Source organism: Rhineura floridana, chromosome 2 (genome assembly GCF_030035675.1).
Source record: "Rhineura floridana isolate rRhiFlo1 chromosome 2, rRhiFlo1.hap2, whole genome shotgun sequence".
Classification (NCBI taxonomy): domain Eukaryota; kingdom Metazoa; phylum Chordata; class Lepidosauria; order Squamata; family Rhineuridae; genus Rhineura; species Rhineura floridana.
Window position 1 is genome coordinate 203286871 of NC_084481.1, and position 16669 is coordinate 203303539.

General features: G+C 41.2%; 1 protein-coding gene and 1 non-coding gene across 6 annotated transcripts in view; one reads left to right on the forward strand and one right to left on the reverse strand.

The window, feature by feature from the left end:
* The window catches only part of SPATA7 (spermatogenesis associated 7), a 78122-nt gene that overhangs the window by 47439 nt on the left and 14014 nt on the right, over positions 1-16669 (forward strand). The gene's annotated exons all lie outside the window — the stretch shown is intronic.
* On the reverse strand, positions 11915-11996 carry TRNAS-GCU (transfer RNA serine (anticodon GCU)). The gene has a single exon. It is a non-coding gene; the product is annotated as a tRNA-Ser (tRNA).

Below are 16669 nucleotides of genomic sequence, written 5' to 3' on the forward strand. Positions count from 1 at the left end.
TAAATTTTTATACCGCCCCACTAGCATAGCTCTCTGGGCAGTGTACAACAGAAAGTATATACAATAAAATCACATAAATCGGTACAAAAACATATAAAAATCTACGAATCTAAAACCAAATTGAACATATTAAACTAAAATGCCTGAGCAAAGAGAAAGGTTTTAACTTGGCGCCGAAAAGATAGCAATGTCGGCGCCAAGCGCACCTCAACGGGAAGACTATTCCACAATTCAGGGGCCACCACTGAGAAGGCCCTGGTTCTGGTAACCATCCTCCCAGCCTCTCTATAAGACAGCTGCGGCCATTTCTGGACCGGGATAGCCTGACCACTGTTGTCCACGCACTGGTAACCTCCAGGCTGGATTACTGTGATGCACTGTGTGTGGGGCTGCCCTTGAGATTGGTCTAGAAGTTGCAGCTGGTGCAAAATGCAGTGGCGAGACTGCTCACTAGGGCAGGGTATTCACCCTGCCGCTGAATGAATTGCACTGGCTGCCCATTTGCTACTGGGCCAAATTCAAGGTTCACGTTTTGGTGTACAAAGCCCTATACAGCTTGGGACCAGGATACCTGAAACACCGTCTTATCCCTTATATACCCAGCCGATCACTGCGCTCTGCAGGTGAGGGCCTCCTGCAGATACCATCTTATCACTAAGTCCATTCTGCACAACATAGGAAACAGACCTTTAGTGTGGTGGCACCTACCTTGTGGAATTCCCTCCCCTTAAATGTTAGGCAGGCGCCATCTCTGTTATCTTTTCGGCGCTTATTGAAGATCTTCCTCTTTTAACAAGCCTTTTAAGTTGAGACCTATTCCAGTCTGCGTCTGTGTTGGAATTGCTTTTTAATATGTTTTTAAACCTTTTAAAAATGTTTTTAATCTTAGAAGATGTTTTGAAAGCTTTTTTAAGAAACTTTTTAAAGATGTTTTGTTTAATGTATTTTAAAGCTTGTTTTTATGATGTTTTAAAGTTTTTAGTGCTTTTGTTTGCCACCCTGGGCTCCTGCTGGGAGGAAGGGTGGGATATAAATCAAATAATAAATAAATAGATAGATAATCCAGCAACATCTGAAGGGCCATGGACTCCCCAGCCCTGCTGTAAGCCAATGGGAAGGGCCAGAGGTGCATGTAGCAGAGTACATGCTTTGCATGCAGAAGGTTCCTGGATCAATCCCTGACATCTCTAGTTATCAGGTAACAGGTGAGGAGAAAGAATCACAGAATCTTACAGTATGAAGGGGCCTGTAAAGCCAACCCCCTGCTCAATGCAGGAATCCAAATTAAAGCATACCCGACCGGTGGCTGTCCAACTGCCTCTTGAATGCCTCCAGTATTGGAGAGCCCACCACCTCCGTAGGTAATTGGTTCCATTGTCTTACATTCTAACAGTTAGGAAGTTTTTCCTGATGTTCATTTAAAATCTGGCTTCCTGTAACTTGAGCCCATTATTCCATATCTTGTACTCTGGGATGATCAAGAAGAAATCCTGGCCCTCCTCTATGTGGCAACCTTTCAAGTACTTCAAGTCCTTCAGTCTTCTCTTCTCCAGGCTAAACATGTCCAGTTCCTTCAGTCTCTACTCATAGGGCTTTGTTTCCAGTCCCCTGGTCATCCTTGTTTTCCTCCTCTGAACCTGTTCCAGTTTCTCTGCATCCTTCATAAAGTGTAGTGTCCAGAACTGGATGCAATACTGAAGATGAAGCGTAACCAGTGCTGAATTAGCCTTTTATGATGAGGTCTAACCAGTGTCAAATTAGCCTCAACCTTTGCCTGAAACTCTGGAGAGCCACCACCAATCAAAGTAGATAATACTGCACTAGATAGGCAACTTCTTATGTTCCAAAGAACAGCTAGGGCACAATGAAGCCAAAGTTAAATACACATAAGTGATTTTCAATAAGATTATAAATGAAAATTTGTAACTATATTTATGAAAACGTAGATATGATAGATATGAGATTGTATCTATTTAGATGTACAATCTTTGAGACAGTAATTGCTCTTGTAGACTGCAGTATCATAGCTACACATCTTGACTAGCACTGGTTAGAATTATGCTAGCTAGGAGGAAAAGCTTTTCTAAGCCAAACAGTTGGAAGAATAACATTATTTTCATAGCTGTGAGAGAGGGAGAAACAATTGACGGGATTCATTTTCAGTTTAAAAGATGCACAGGCGTGTATTTTGCATCCAGCTGCTGCATAATGCTGGTCGTTAGCTGGTTGATTCTTGCATGACTCTTTGGTAGCTGACAATGTGAACGATGACATTAGATTTCTGGAAAATAATCAAGCTTTGCAGTATCATTCATGACTGTTGGTGCTGGAGATACAATATGCACAGTTATTTTTTCTCTTTGTTTTTTGTCGTTTTTCTGAAGAAAAAGGGAGAGATGTCAGATTAAAGATGTGAGATTCCATCTTTTAGTCGCCCTTATTTTCTTCCATCAAGGATGCTGTCACATTTTTCTTAGGCCTTGGATGAAGATACTTTTAAAGCCCTGAAATCCTCTGCAACACTTACTAAAACTACTGGTTTGACAGTGCTAATGTGGGGTTTGTCATAATGCAGGTGTCTTATAAAACATTTGTGAGAATTTAAAAATAAATGCACTTTCTACTAATGAGATAGAACAAAGTAGGATGTGGCATTTTAAATTTATTTATCTAGAATACTTCAGTCCAATTTAACAGCTCCCAGAGTAGCTTATAAAATATTCTCAAAATAAAATTGCACCCAGGTCTAGTACGGGAACTGAAATTCCTTGGTTGCCGTATGGAGTTAGGATTACTCAGGCAACATTTCCTGCCCTCATCCTTCATTGGTCCCTGCTTTCAAACAAGGCAGCAGCTCCCACCAAAATCCACTGGGGTAAGGGAGTGAGACTGAACAGCTGGGAGTCGCTCAGCCTATAATGGAGACAAGTCCTTCCTTGTTGGCATATGCCTTGCTCTGAGGCAAGTACATACTGGGGTGTGAGTTACTGGACTGCCTCTGAATGTTGCGGAAAATGGCATCCCTGTGTTGAATCTCTTTCTTGTAGCATGTAGAATAACTGACCTCATGCCATGCCCTCAGCCTGCTGTAGATTTCTCCACCCCACTCACATGGAGGAACTTTGTAACTGGTGTCTATTTAGGGCCCTTCCTCATGTAAATAAAACGTGCAGGGAGTGGGGAAGTGTTGCTAGTGGGCACAAACCTATTTGTCCTCCAATGCAGGAACACATTTGGTGTCATTTCACTGTGCTAGGGTTGCAGCTGACCCAAGAGTTTGTGCTCATAAAATGATGTGGGCCAATAGTAGTCTACTGATAATAGTCTCCGTTGCAAAGTACAGCATATTTGTGGATGCGGGCAGGTCTCTCCCTCTCCCCCCTCTCCCTCTCCTCCTTTCTCCCTCTCTCCCTCCCTGTTTGGGCAGGGTGTGTGTGTGGAAGATGCCTTCCACCCTCAAGGACCTTTTGCTAACTTACATTCAGCTGTAAGAGGACCTATAAGGCCATCAAGTCCAACCCCCTGCTCAATGCAGGAATCCAAATCAAAGCATTCCCAACAGATGGCTGTCCAGCTGCCTCCAATGTCGGATAGCCCACTACCTCTCTGGGTAATTGGTTCCATTGTCGTATGGCTCGAACAGTTAGGAAGTTTTTCCTGATGTTCAGTCAAAATCTGGCTTCCTGCAACTTGAGCCCATTATTCCGTGTCCTGCACTCAGGGACGATCGAGAAGAGATCCCAGCCCTCCTCTGTGTGGCAACCTTTCAATGTACTTGAAGAGTGCTATCGTATCTCCCCTCAGTCTTCTCTTCTCCAGGCTAAACATACCCAGATCTTTCAGTCTCTTCTCATAGGGCTTTGTTTCCAGTCCCCTAATCATCCTTGTTGCCCTCCTCTGAACCCGTTCCAGTTTGTCTGCATCCTTCTCGAAGTGTGGTGTCCAGAAACTGGGTGCAGTACTCAAGATGAGGCCTAACCAGTGCCGAATAGAGGGGAACCAATACTTCATGCTATTTGTTTTCTTCTGAGCAAACATGATTGGGATCAAACTATCAATCCCAGACCTCTATAGTAGGGATGGGGGAGAATATCCGCTAAATCGGACTTAGTACCAGATTCTGACAGAAAGCTATCTTTTCGGACTGACACTGATTTCTTGCGGTGGGCTATGGCTATAATCAGCATAGATTTTTTGCAGCAGGCCATGGCTGTAATTAGCATGGATTTTTTACGCCCCGATTTTACGTAATTATCTTTGTAATTTCCTCTAAGTTGATGCATTTGTAACAGTGTATAGATGTGATAAATAGGAAAAAATATATGTAGATCATTTACATAGGCATAATGTAAAAATTACACTTCCCCCCCCCCACAAAACCACAAACACAGCAGATCGAATCAGCAAGTGCCAAAGCAAGTAGGAACAAAGAAGGGCGGATTGGGATCAAATGATAGACTATCAGAATACAAGTAGATCGGAACTAGGCAGCGTAGCCCATCCCTACTATATAGACCCAACAGCATGGGGAGTGGCTTATTCTGTTCTAACTACAGCAGCATCCAGGGACTGGCAAGCAGAACTAGCCCTCCCAACGATACATCCCTGCATCAAATGTATCAAGCAGAGCTTCTATTCATCTGTTTCATCTTTGACTCTCATTTAACTGAGATTTACTTCTAAGTATGCTTAGGATTTCAGTCTGCGATATAATTTCTTTTTCTTGATTTTCTTGTTTCTATTCAAATATAAAGGCTGTGGTCACATGAATTACATCTCTCTCAAACCTACTAATTACTGCCTAGATGGGGACATCTGACTCATAAAATAATTTCATGGTGACTGTAGACATTTTGTAAAAATAAAAACTGGAATCTTGCTTCACACACATACACACCACCATTTGAATGTGTTTAGGTCAAAAGTCATAAGGTCAAGAATCTGAGCTCCTGGAAGAATGGCAGGGTATAAATTTAACAAATAAATCATAATTTTCCCAGTGCTAAATTCCAGTGCCTAAATCTGACATTTGGCAGACTACAAGTCACATCATTCCTTATCATTTAGCCATACTGGTTGGGGCTGATGGGAGATGAAGTCCAACATTGTCTGGAGGGCCACAGGTTTCCCATCTCTGTTTCACACCTTCCCAGTCTTCAGTAAAATAGAGCACAGAGATGTCACTCATCTACAAGAATTCAATCCTGTTTGAAACTGCCATCCAGTGGAGCAGTTGCCCCTCAAAGGCTCTTATCCTTTAGGTACCAAGCAAAAATATTTTATTCATCAAGGAGATGTAAATTCCTCTGGTGTTGTGGCACCTACCCTTTGGAATATTCTCTCCTTAAATATTAGACAAGCACCGTCTTTTCAGGGCCTACGGAAGATCTTCCTCTTGCAACAAGCCTTTTAGGTAGAGACATTTATCCCAGTCTGCATCTGTACTGGAATTGTTTTTAAGATTTTTTATCATTTGTTGTTTGCCATCCTGAGCTTCTTTGGGGAGGAAAGGTGGGATATAAATCATAATAATAATGGTGGTGGTGGTGATGATGATCGGAAACTTCAAGTGGTCAAGAACACAACTGCCAGAGTTTAGACTGCAGCAAAAAAATGGGAAATATTTCTACAGTATTATCTTCACTGACTTCCAATTTGTGTCTGAGCCCAAAGTGCTGGTTATGCATTTAAAGCCTTAAACAATCTGGGCCCAGCAAGGCTGGCCCAAGACATTTTGCTGCCTGAGGTAAAGGACTAGAGATTTGTTCACTGCCTTGGTTTCAAAACAAAAGAGAGAAAGGTGGGCTAAGGTCTGGCCACCCTGTTGCTTGTATTGTTTTTAATAATTTTGTGTTGCATATTGGACTTTTCTCTCTGTAAGTTGCTTTAAGACAGGGGTCCCCAGCCTTATTGGGACTTGAAACACTTACCTATGGAAGTATAAGAAACAGTTGTGAGTACCACAACATACCCATTTTTCAGAAGAAAAACTGGCAGTGCTCAGAACCCCTCCACGCCCCCAAAAAAGACAAAGCACCTACATTCACCCCAAACAAATAAAGCACAGACCAAAAAAACAAGCTATCCCCACTCCAGAAAGGGGAATATCTCCAAACAAACATAAGCCTCAATTTTTTAAATTAGCAGGTGCCAAGTAGGTGTTTAACGGTGCCATGGTGACTGTGGAAATTCATTTTGTTAGTGTCAGCCCACTTTTCTATGTAATTAACGTAATTTTGAATTGTATTCCCATCTTCTGAGGTGTTTGCTATCCCTCCCACTTTGTGTCATCTGCATTTCCTAAGGATTGCCTCCCCCACTTCATCTAAGTCATTGATAAAAGCTGGTTTACTGGGCCCAGAACAGAGCCCCGCAACACCTGGTGCTCTCCAGATACTGTTGAACTGCAAATCTCATCAGCCATCGCCTACATGGCCAATGGTCCACGATGATGATTGTTGTAGCCCAACAACATCTGGAAGCCACCGCACTAGTACCCCTCCGTCATTGTAAGCTGCTTTTTTGTTATACGGCAACCTATAAATATATAAAATAAATACATTTATGCTACAGAGCATAATATATAAAATAAATACATTTATACACCTTTAATCAGGTAAGAGATTAAATACTAGCTGGCATTGATCTTCTAAATAGTGCTGTTAACAATTTCTCAGCTGCTGGGGTCAGGAAAGTGAATTATAATGAATCTTAATATTGAAACAACAGAATGAAATGTCATTAAATAGTTATACTGTATGAATCTGTACTGCCTAAGCACCTTGCGGTATTATGAACAGCCAGTGTTGGATAAATGGAAATGTCTGAGGTTTGTGTTCCATCTAGGTATAATGTTCATCTCTTATTCAGAGACTGATAGATAAATTCACTTTCCTAGATAACTGATGAAATCAGTGTCCAAACAAATTCGCTTATCTTAGCATTGATAATCCTCCTGACTTTCTATTTTCTTGTTCTTTTTTCAAGTGGTATTCATTTCCATTCTGTTCTCATGAATGGTGATGAGCCCTAGCATCTCATTGTCTCCTAATCTTCCATGTCTCCATGACTTTGCATTTATTAGCTTTAATGTTAGTATTTAGCACTGCAGTTGCATCTAGAATCCCACTTTATGCCTGTATAGACACAAGGCTACACCTGATTCCAGTAGTTCTGTTCAGAATCTCTCTGCCCACATATATCAGCAACTTCTTTTTTTTTGGCAATAGTCTCCCACATGAATGAGAAAATGAAGTATCTTCTAAATTGGAAAGGTGCATTGCTTGATTTCTCCTCTATAATTCAAGATATCGTAAATATGATGTGGTAGAATGAATATCTGCATTACAAGATATCAAACTAATAATGTAACAAACTTGTCAATGTTTTCTCATTGTTATCGGAAACATTAAAATCTGTTCTAAAGCAGAGTTTATCGCATTCTTGAACATAAGTTGTCTGACTTGTATGGAAAATCTTCATTTAAATGGAAAGTCTCATCAATAACTAATTTTGTTGTCTGATAAAATTGTAGTAATAAACCTTAAAGCTTGACAAATCTCTGAAAGTCTTTGCCAATTTGGGCATTTTAAATACATTTGCTGTGTTCTGATGGGTTACCATAGGGGTGGGGAACCTGTAATCCTCCAGATGGACTACAGATTCCATCAACCCTGATTATTGACTATGCTGGATGGGACTGGTGGGAGTTGGAGCCCAACAACATCTGAACCGTGATAGGTTCTCCATCCCTGGTTTAGCATTATGAGAATGAGCCTCAGCAAACCTAATGAGATGTCTCCTTCCCTCTCCTCTGGCATGGCTACAAGGAGGAGATCAGTGATATTTGCTTCAGTTTTGGATTAAGAACAGGTTAGCATGTTTTTCAAACCCTAAACTGTGGGTTAAGAGTAATCCACAGTTTAGGGCTATTATATGAGTATTACTATTTGTTTTATTTGTTAGTCACTTTCTTCACAAAAATAACCCAAAGCATCTTACATTGAAACCAGTTAAAACAACCACAAAAGCATAAAAACACATGTATACAGATAAAAGACAGACCTTACAGATCCTGCCCTACTAAAAGAGGATTCAAACCCTTCAAATTAAGGGCCAAAAGACTGGATAAAGAGGAAGGTCTTTGCCTGGCGCCAGGCTTGCCTCCTTAGGGAGAGCATTCCACAAGCAGGGGACCACCACTGAAAGGGCCCATTCTTGTGTTGCTACCCTCTGAACTGCTCATGGAGGGGGCTCACGAAGGACCTCATAAGAACATAAGAGCCTGCTGGATTAGGCTAGTGGCCCATCTAGTCCAGCAGCCTGTTCTCACAGTGGTCAACCAGATGCCCGTGGGATGACAATAGCAGGGTCCATGTCGGTTCATGTGGGGGAGAGGCAGACATTGAGGTATTGGGGTCCTGAGCTGCATAAGGATTTATGAGATCAAATGACATGCTAAATTGCAGTTACATTACAATAGTAACATGTCATTGAAACCCTAAACTGTGGTTACTTTTAAGTATAATTGCTAGAAACAAGTCAGCTTTATAAACTGTGGTCGAAGTTGGTTTTTCTTCTAACCATAGTTACGATTAAGCACAGTTTCTCCAAGTTAAGGTGACATAGCAAGCTGCGATATCTAAAACAGAAGTGAAAACTTCCAAAGTCCTTATGGCTACACTGAAGGAGAAGGGAACACAGAAACCTCAGGCCTGCTGTGACTCATTCACAGAACGCTACACTGTGGTTTAGTGTTAAGTCTGATCCAGCTAACTATTTTGAGTCAAAATGTTGTGTTACAAAATAGCAACTGGTGTATTGTACACTTCGAAATATCCCCAAATCAATGTTTTGACTCTTCTCACATTTTGTAGGAATTCTTAAAGCACTGGGGGGGGGGGGGAAGCAGCTGTGTCCTTGACGTGCTGCAACTCATCAGGTTAAGCAAGTGTTTCAGAATTCTTCTGTTCAATAAAGCATATCCTATTTGTGCAGACTGCAGTATTTTTTGAAGACTGGGTCAGGGTGGCTGGGTAAAGAGGCAACGCTAGGAAGCTTTGTGGTTTGTTTTGTGCTGTCAGGGTTATTCAATAGTACCTCAACCATTCATTGGGATCTGTGTGCTTTGTTGAAGGTTAGCTGTTTTATGAGTATCTTTCTTCTGGTTTCATACTTCGGTATGGAATAGAAGCCATAGGAAGAGTCCCCTAGGAAGAGGGTATGTCTGTCACCTGTTCAAATTCATGTTTTTTCTGTAAGTCTTCAATGACTTTCTCTGTTTCAAAGTCAGTCAAAGCATTTAGGAGTGCTGACTTCCTAGTTTTATCTACAACCCAACTTTCCTAGTGCCTTTCCAATGAGCAGTGCTCTGTTCTCCAGATGCATTTGTGAAAATCAACTAACTCAAGGTTAGAAAGCTGCTAAGGAGCACTTCTTAATCCTTTTGCTTGGGAATACTCTTTTTTATTCTTGCCCCTGTGATGGGATTTTGCTGCCTTACATTTTTGTTACTTGATTGGTGATTGTTCTGTTGTATTTTATCATACATTTGTTGTATATTTTATTGTGTTAATAATAATAACCCACAGTAATAACAAAATGAGGAAGACAATTCTGTATTTTTTGAAATTTTATTTTAACCAGATCTTCTATTTCTCTGAAAAATAACCAGATGTTTTTTGATATTCACGCTGAACAGGCCAAACTATAATGCAGAAGGATTCATTTAAAAGTCCTTTATAAGAGTACATAGTCAAGAGTGTGTTAGATGTGAATGATGGGTGATTAAGCTGATTTTTGTGATGAAATCTTTCTTTCATCCTGAGACCTGGCATACATGAAAATGTAAAATGGTGCAGGATTGTTGGCGCAGGTGGTTGAAGTTTTGATTCCTAGACAAGCACAGCAACTTGTGAGTAATTCAAGTTAGCAAGTAAGAGTGTGTGGTAAAAACACCCAGGAATTCATTTGGAGTGGGGAGGAAGGAACATAGGTTGTTATCACAGAATATCTATTCTGAGATAATCTCTGAATCTTAGTTGTGTAATTTATGCTCTAATTGTAGGCATGAGATGACAGGAACAAGAATAGTGTAACTGTTCTTCTCATCAGCTGGCCAAAAGCTTCTCCTCTAAAAATGCATATCTTTTGATGCAGACCTTTTCTTTAGCTCTGAGCATCCTCATTCTGTATCATGCATCAAGGCAGTTCTTTTTTGCCATCATTCCCATTATTATTTCTTACTCTGGACCAGTATCTAGAGTTTCCAGCTATACTGAGGAGGTGTTTTCCCATTACAAAACTCTTTGCATCCCTCACCCCCATGTAATGTATCTATTATTCCAGGGGTAGCCAATGTGATGTCCTCCAGATGTTGTTGGACTCCAGTTCCCATCAATATGCTTCTGAATACCAGTTGCTGGAAACTGCAGGAAAGGAGAGGGCTGTTGCACTCAGGCCTTGCATGTGGGCTTCCCATGGGCATCTGGGTGGCCACTGTGAGAACATGATGCTGGATAAGATGGGCCACTGGCCTGATCCAGCAAACTCTTCTTTTGTTATTAGGGATGGAATCCTCTCCTTTTTACGTTCCATTTTTAAGTGTGGCCCCTGCTGATCATTAACAATCTGTTTCCTTTTTCCTCCAATATCTTTTCATTTTTCTGATCTATTTGTTGGTTTTGGTTTTTTGGCTTTGCACAGAATTGTCAATATTATAATCACTATTTATTCACAAGTCTCCACTGGTATCGATCTTTATTCTGAACTCTATAATTATTGCCTGTTTACATTCCTTTTCAAGTACATTGCAGAGCTGATTAAGGCAGATAATCTTCCCCCCTGCTGCTTACAATCAACACCTCCTTCCCCCTGCTACTTTCTGTCTGTCAGTTACAATCATTGACATCAGTGAAAGGGAATACGCATTTGAAGAGTTCACATAGAAAGTAGATCAGTAAAAGTATCACCCACACTGTCAATGATTTCAAAATGTAAATGTACTGCCTTCAAGTCAATACTAAGTGAATTTTAAAAAACAAATCAGAAAACAAGAAGAATGAATCAGAAACCAGGCGCAGAGAGTTGCTACTTCAAAATTCTCTCCAACAGAAAATATCAGAAATAATAATTAATCCAATGGTAAATCCAATTATTGCAGAAATGGAGCCCATCGCTAGTTCTTATCAGCCCTAGCCATAATGGCCAGTTGGCAGGGATGATGGGAGATGGAGTAGTCCCAACTACATCTGGAGGGCACCATGCTGGGAACCCTTGCATTATTCTTTATCATTTTTCTTACCAACCAACACCTCTGTTTTAGATGTTTGCTTTATAAAATATATCAATCTTGTACACTCTAGCCCAGGTGTGGGGAAACATTGGCCCTCCACATGTTGCTAAATGATGATGGGAGTTGTAGTTCTGCAACATATGAGGGCCAAAGGTCCTCCACCTCCTAGTCTATTGGGTTTAATGGGATTTACTCACAAGTAACAGCTGAATGAGACTCTTATCTTGTTGAATGTTCAAAAATCTGTTCCAACAGCATGGGAATTTGGAGGGGGGACACTTACATGAGAGAATAGGCTGTAGGAAGGTTGGCTAGTAGGAAGGAAGGGTGCACAAGTCCTCCTTTGCCTGCCGATTCTTCCCTGAAAATTTTGTTTCATTATAGTTTTTATTATTGCATTTATATCCTTCCTTTCCTCCAAGGAGCACAAGGCAGTGTACATGCTTCTTCCCTTTTCCATTTTATCCTTACAACAGCCTTGTGAGGTAGGTTAGGCTGAGAGGCAGTAACTGGCCCAAGGTCACCTAGTGAGCTTCATGGCCAAGTGGGGCTTTCAACCATGGTCTCCCAGATCATAGTCTAATGCTCTAACCACTTTGCCACACTGGCTCTCAAAACGTCTGACAAGGATGGGATTCGAACCCACATGTGCAGAGCACCATGGATTAGCAGTCCATCACCTTAACCACTGAACCACCTTGCCACAGATTCCATACCTCTCCTCACACCTGTCCCCCCACACCAGCGTGTTTTCCCCTCAGCCACTCTTCGGGTTTTGAAGCCAGCTGGAGAGAAAAAAATCAATTGAAAATGGCAGGAGGAATTTTCAGAGGAGAGTTTGTAGACCGGAAAAGGGTTATGAAGCTTTATCCAACTTTTCCCTGCAAGTTCGCTAGCCCATTGTTTCCCTTATGCCACCTAGTGTCACCATAGGTGCACATTTCTGTTGCAGCCTCATTCTTCTTTTTATGGGTTATTTTCACATTCCCCTTGTTTTCTCCTACTTCGTGGCTTCTTTGTGTTTTCTTTTTTGAAATATATCATCTGAGCTCATTTCCAGAAATGTGTCAAATCACAGGAAAATGTGATCATATTCTGACCAAGCAGGCTATCCTTAAGAGACAGTGAACAATGAATTGCAACTTTCAAAGGCATTGCAAATTAGCTTTTTCAGATGAAATTAGCTAAAGTCTCAGTACACTAGAAAACTGCAGTATCTGTATTTTGATGGTATGCCTTTGAGGCTATCTTTGTTATTTCATTAAATGAAAAGTAGCTGAAGACCAGAAGCAGAAGAAAATGGAGTTGAAGGAAGACAGTAAAGGGGACACATACTATACTAGTGAGGTCTGGGTTCTTACTAGAGCAATCCCAGCCCTATTATGAAATTATACAGTGGTATGCTTCGGGGGCAGATTCCAAATACCTCTTTTCTGTCTTCAGCACCCATCTCTTAAGTATTGCTCCTTTTAAAAAATGAGATCCAGTAAAGGTTAGGAAATGACAACTTGTCTAGTTGTTGTGTTCATAATAAATTTATTATGACCAAAGTCCACAAAAGCTCATGCTATAATAAATGTGTTAGTCTTCAAAAAACCGTGAGACTCTTTGCTGTTTTTTCTGCAAGGGATTAACACAGTTACCTCTCTGGAAATGGATTTGCTACCTGTTTTCTTACTGTTATTAGAACACATCTGTGAAACGTCCATAGTCTTACCTCTTTCTAAACTATTAAACTATAGCTGCATCTATTTTATATTCTTACAATGCATCATCATACTACTATAATGAGCATGTCTGTCCTTGTTGCCATACATTAGCAGTTCAGTATCTAATTGTGCTGTAGTTGTGAAATTAAGTTGTCTCATGTGGAACACACCTCCAAAGAATAGTTGATTTTCACCATATTAATGTTGTTCCCTCATCACTACACATGCATTTCAGGTAGTTCTCACTAGAATAGTCCATTTGTTCACTAAATTTGGAAGGAGTCATTATAAGGGCTCTGTTCATAGGCTTTCCATGATAAGAGGTATTCAGAGATGGTTTATCATTGCCTTCCTCTGAGTCTAGATGCATCTTAGTCTGGTGTCTCAACTTTGACCATTCCACCTTGGGTGACCCTGCTAGGATTCTAACCTCTTGGTCTAGACTTCTGACGGCATTTCACTCAGCTTCTTCAACACTCTCAAACCCCCTTACCACATTAAGGTCTGCATCCTAGAGACAGGTAAGAGAAAAATCAACTCATTTGAAATGTGGTGTTGGAGGAGAGCTTTGCGGATACCATGCACCCCAGAAAAGACAAATAATTGGGTGTTAGAACAAATTAAACCAGAGCTATCACTAGAAGCTAAAATGATGAAACTGAGGTTATCTTACTTTGGACACATAACGAGAAGACATGATTCACTAGAAGACAATAATGCTGGGGAAAAGAGTAGAAAAAGAGGAAGGTGAAACAAGATATGGATTAATTCCGTAAAGGAAGCCACAGACCTGAACTTACAAGATCTGAACACGGCGGTTCATGACAGATGCTATTGGAGGTCACTGATTCATAGGGTCACCATAAGTCAAAATCGACTTGAAGGCACATAGCAACAACAACAACAACAAGCACACTGTATTCAGAAAAATGTTACTTTAACACAAGAAAAAGACTAGATAAAACGTTACGTGAAAAATATGTGGAAGTGTTTATATTTTCTGAAAGGTTCTGTTTTTGTTTTTAATGATTAAGGTTTGCATTAATTAAGGTATCACATTAATGGAGCCGTAGCTCCGAGGTAGAGCATCTGATTTGCTCGTGGAAGGGCCAGGTTCAAGTCCCGGCATCTCTAGGTAGGGCTGGGAAAGACTGTCTGAAACTCTGGAAAGCCGCTGTCGGTCGATGTAGACAATACTGAACCAAATGGACCAATGATCTGACTTGGTATAGGGCAGCTTCCTATGTATATGTGTGGTATAAAATAGATCATAAGAGGCATGCCAGGGACTCAACATTATGTACACCTAGTGCACTGTTGGCACATGAGTTATTATCAGCTGATGCAATGTATTTTGTATACAGAAAACACTGTATCTTCCTATTGCTAGAGACTAGATAAAAGAATAGAAAAAGGATTCTTGGGACTATTGCTTTCAAGATCCAGTCAAAGTCATTCCTAATGCATTGCTTTGCAGCAAGTGGAGCCAATGCACACAACCTGCTGTTTGTACAATCCATACACTGTCCTACTAGAATTGAAAAAAGTAAATGCTGAAGCCATTGTGTGAAGCACAAGTTTACCAGTGAATTCACAGTGTTGCTCCCATGCTTGTGTAGTGGCAGCCACTGTGTATCACCACTTTGACATGTTGTAGTCAAGAAACAGGTCCATGAATTAGACTTGCTGTCAAAATTAAAAACAATTAGTTTCAAGGTTTAGTATTGTGGTTCTGAACACTTCCAAGTGTTCTTAAATCTACCACGCTTTTGCTGAATGATGCTTGCATTAATGAGCATTAGGTAGTCTTAAGAAATGTCAACATTGTTGCCCAAAGTCATTTTCATTCCCACAGTGTTTTAGCCTTTTAGCACCAATCCCTCTTGGACAGGTGTGATATATAAACTTTTTCACACATATTCAAAAGCAAAACTGGCGTGTTTAACTGTTTATGCAGCATTAAGACTGCAAACTCCATGTGAGAGAGTGACTGTGAGCAAAGCACATACATAAACAGAAATATTTAGGAGCTTCCATTTAAATCGGGGATGGCTTACTGGCAGCCCAGGGGCCAGAAGCACCCTCCAAAATGATTTTATCTGGCCTCCTTTGGGGTCCATAAGCCAAAAACAAGATAGAAGCACTAGTTCAGATGTAACACTAACTGAGCCACTACTGGAGGAAGGGAGGAGCAAAGCAAGATTGCTTGAGATGGATGCATCTGCATGCAGCTTGTGTACAAACTAATTTGCTTAACCACGGTTTGTGGTTTAGCATTGCATCCAAATGTGGCCACTGACTAAAGAATAGGGTAGACCCCAATAATGCAGAAGTTGCTTGACTCTGTTTTAAATAAAGAATTCATGATGCTATAACCCTGCAAAAACAAATATAGATGAAATTCAAATAGGTAGATGGATTTTCCACACAAGTCTTCTGCTTTGGGAAACCAAATTCTGGCTCTGGGATTTCACACACACCTTTGAGGATTGAATAAAGCGTCTGTGACCACTGAGGCATGCCAGATTCTTTGATCTGTGGAACAGTGGTTCCCAGTCTTTATGAGTATGGGACCCCCTTTGTAAGCTCAAAACATGTCATGGGGCCCCCACACTAATTGTCATTTCAGTCTCTGTTAATTGAAAAGAATGGTGTGTGGCAAAAATCACATCTCCAAATATCCCTTTTCATAAAAAGCTCCCTGCAGACAGGGAGGTGTTGCTTTCTTTTCTTGATGCAAAGGTCCAATCAAATTGATATCCCCCTCCTTCCCCAGTCTGAAGATGTACAGTCCTGTCTCCCAGCACTGGTGGGTTACAGTGTTGGACTAAGATCCAGGTTCAAATCCCCACCCAACCATAAAGTCCACTGGGTGACCTTGGACCAGACACAGTCTCTCAGCCTGACCTATCTCACAGGGTTGGTGTAAAGATAAAACGGAAGGGGGGGAACCACGTATACCACCATGAGCAACTTGGAGGAAAGGTGGGATATAAATGCAATAAATAAATAAATACATTTCAGCTGCAGTATGTGGACATCAGCCTTGGCTAACCTGCTGAGCTTTTTAAAAATCATCATCATCATCATCAAGAAGAAGCAGTGTGGTAGTGGTGGGGATGCTAGATTGTGAAGGCAAAAGGATGGATAGATTAAGGAGGGGAATTAGTGCTTTTAGGCCTTGGGATGATAATCAGAACTAATTTCTTGGTTAGCATGCAGTTGGGGAATGAGAGTGGAGCAGAAGACAGGTCAGTGCACACACAAACACACCTGCCCCTCCTGCAAGCATCTGCAGGTGTGCATGCATTTAGGCACATGGAAGGAGGGAAACCCTAAACTTGGGCTCTGGGCTCCTGCTGGGAGGCAGGGCGGGATATAAATCAAATAATAAATAAATCAAATCAAATAAACTGCAGCATCTTGGAGAGAGACGGGAGACAGAATGTAGGTGGAAGAAAGGGGGGACACTGGCACCCACACCTAGCCTCAGAAAATCCTGAGCTTCCTCACTGCTCCTTGGCTGTGTCTGGGCCGAAGGCGAAAGTCTGGGCAGCCTCGCAAATAATAATTTTTAAAAGGAGGTGGCAGCAAAGCAGGAGTCAAGAAAGGCAGGCAGGCTGGCTGCCAGGAAGGAAGAGGGAATGGTAGCCTTTCCTTGCAGCCT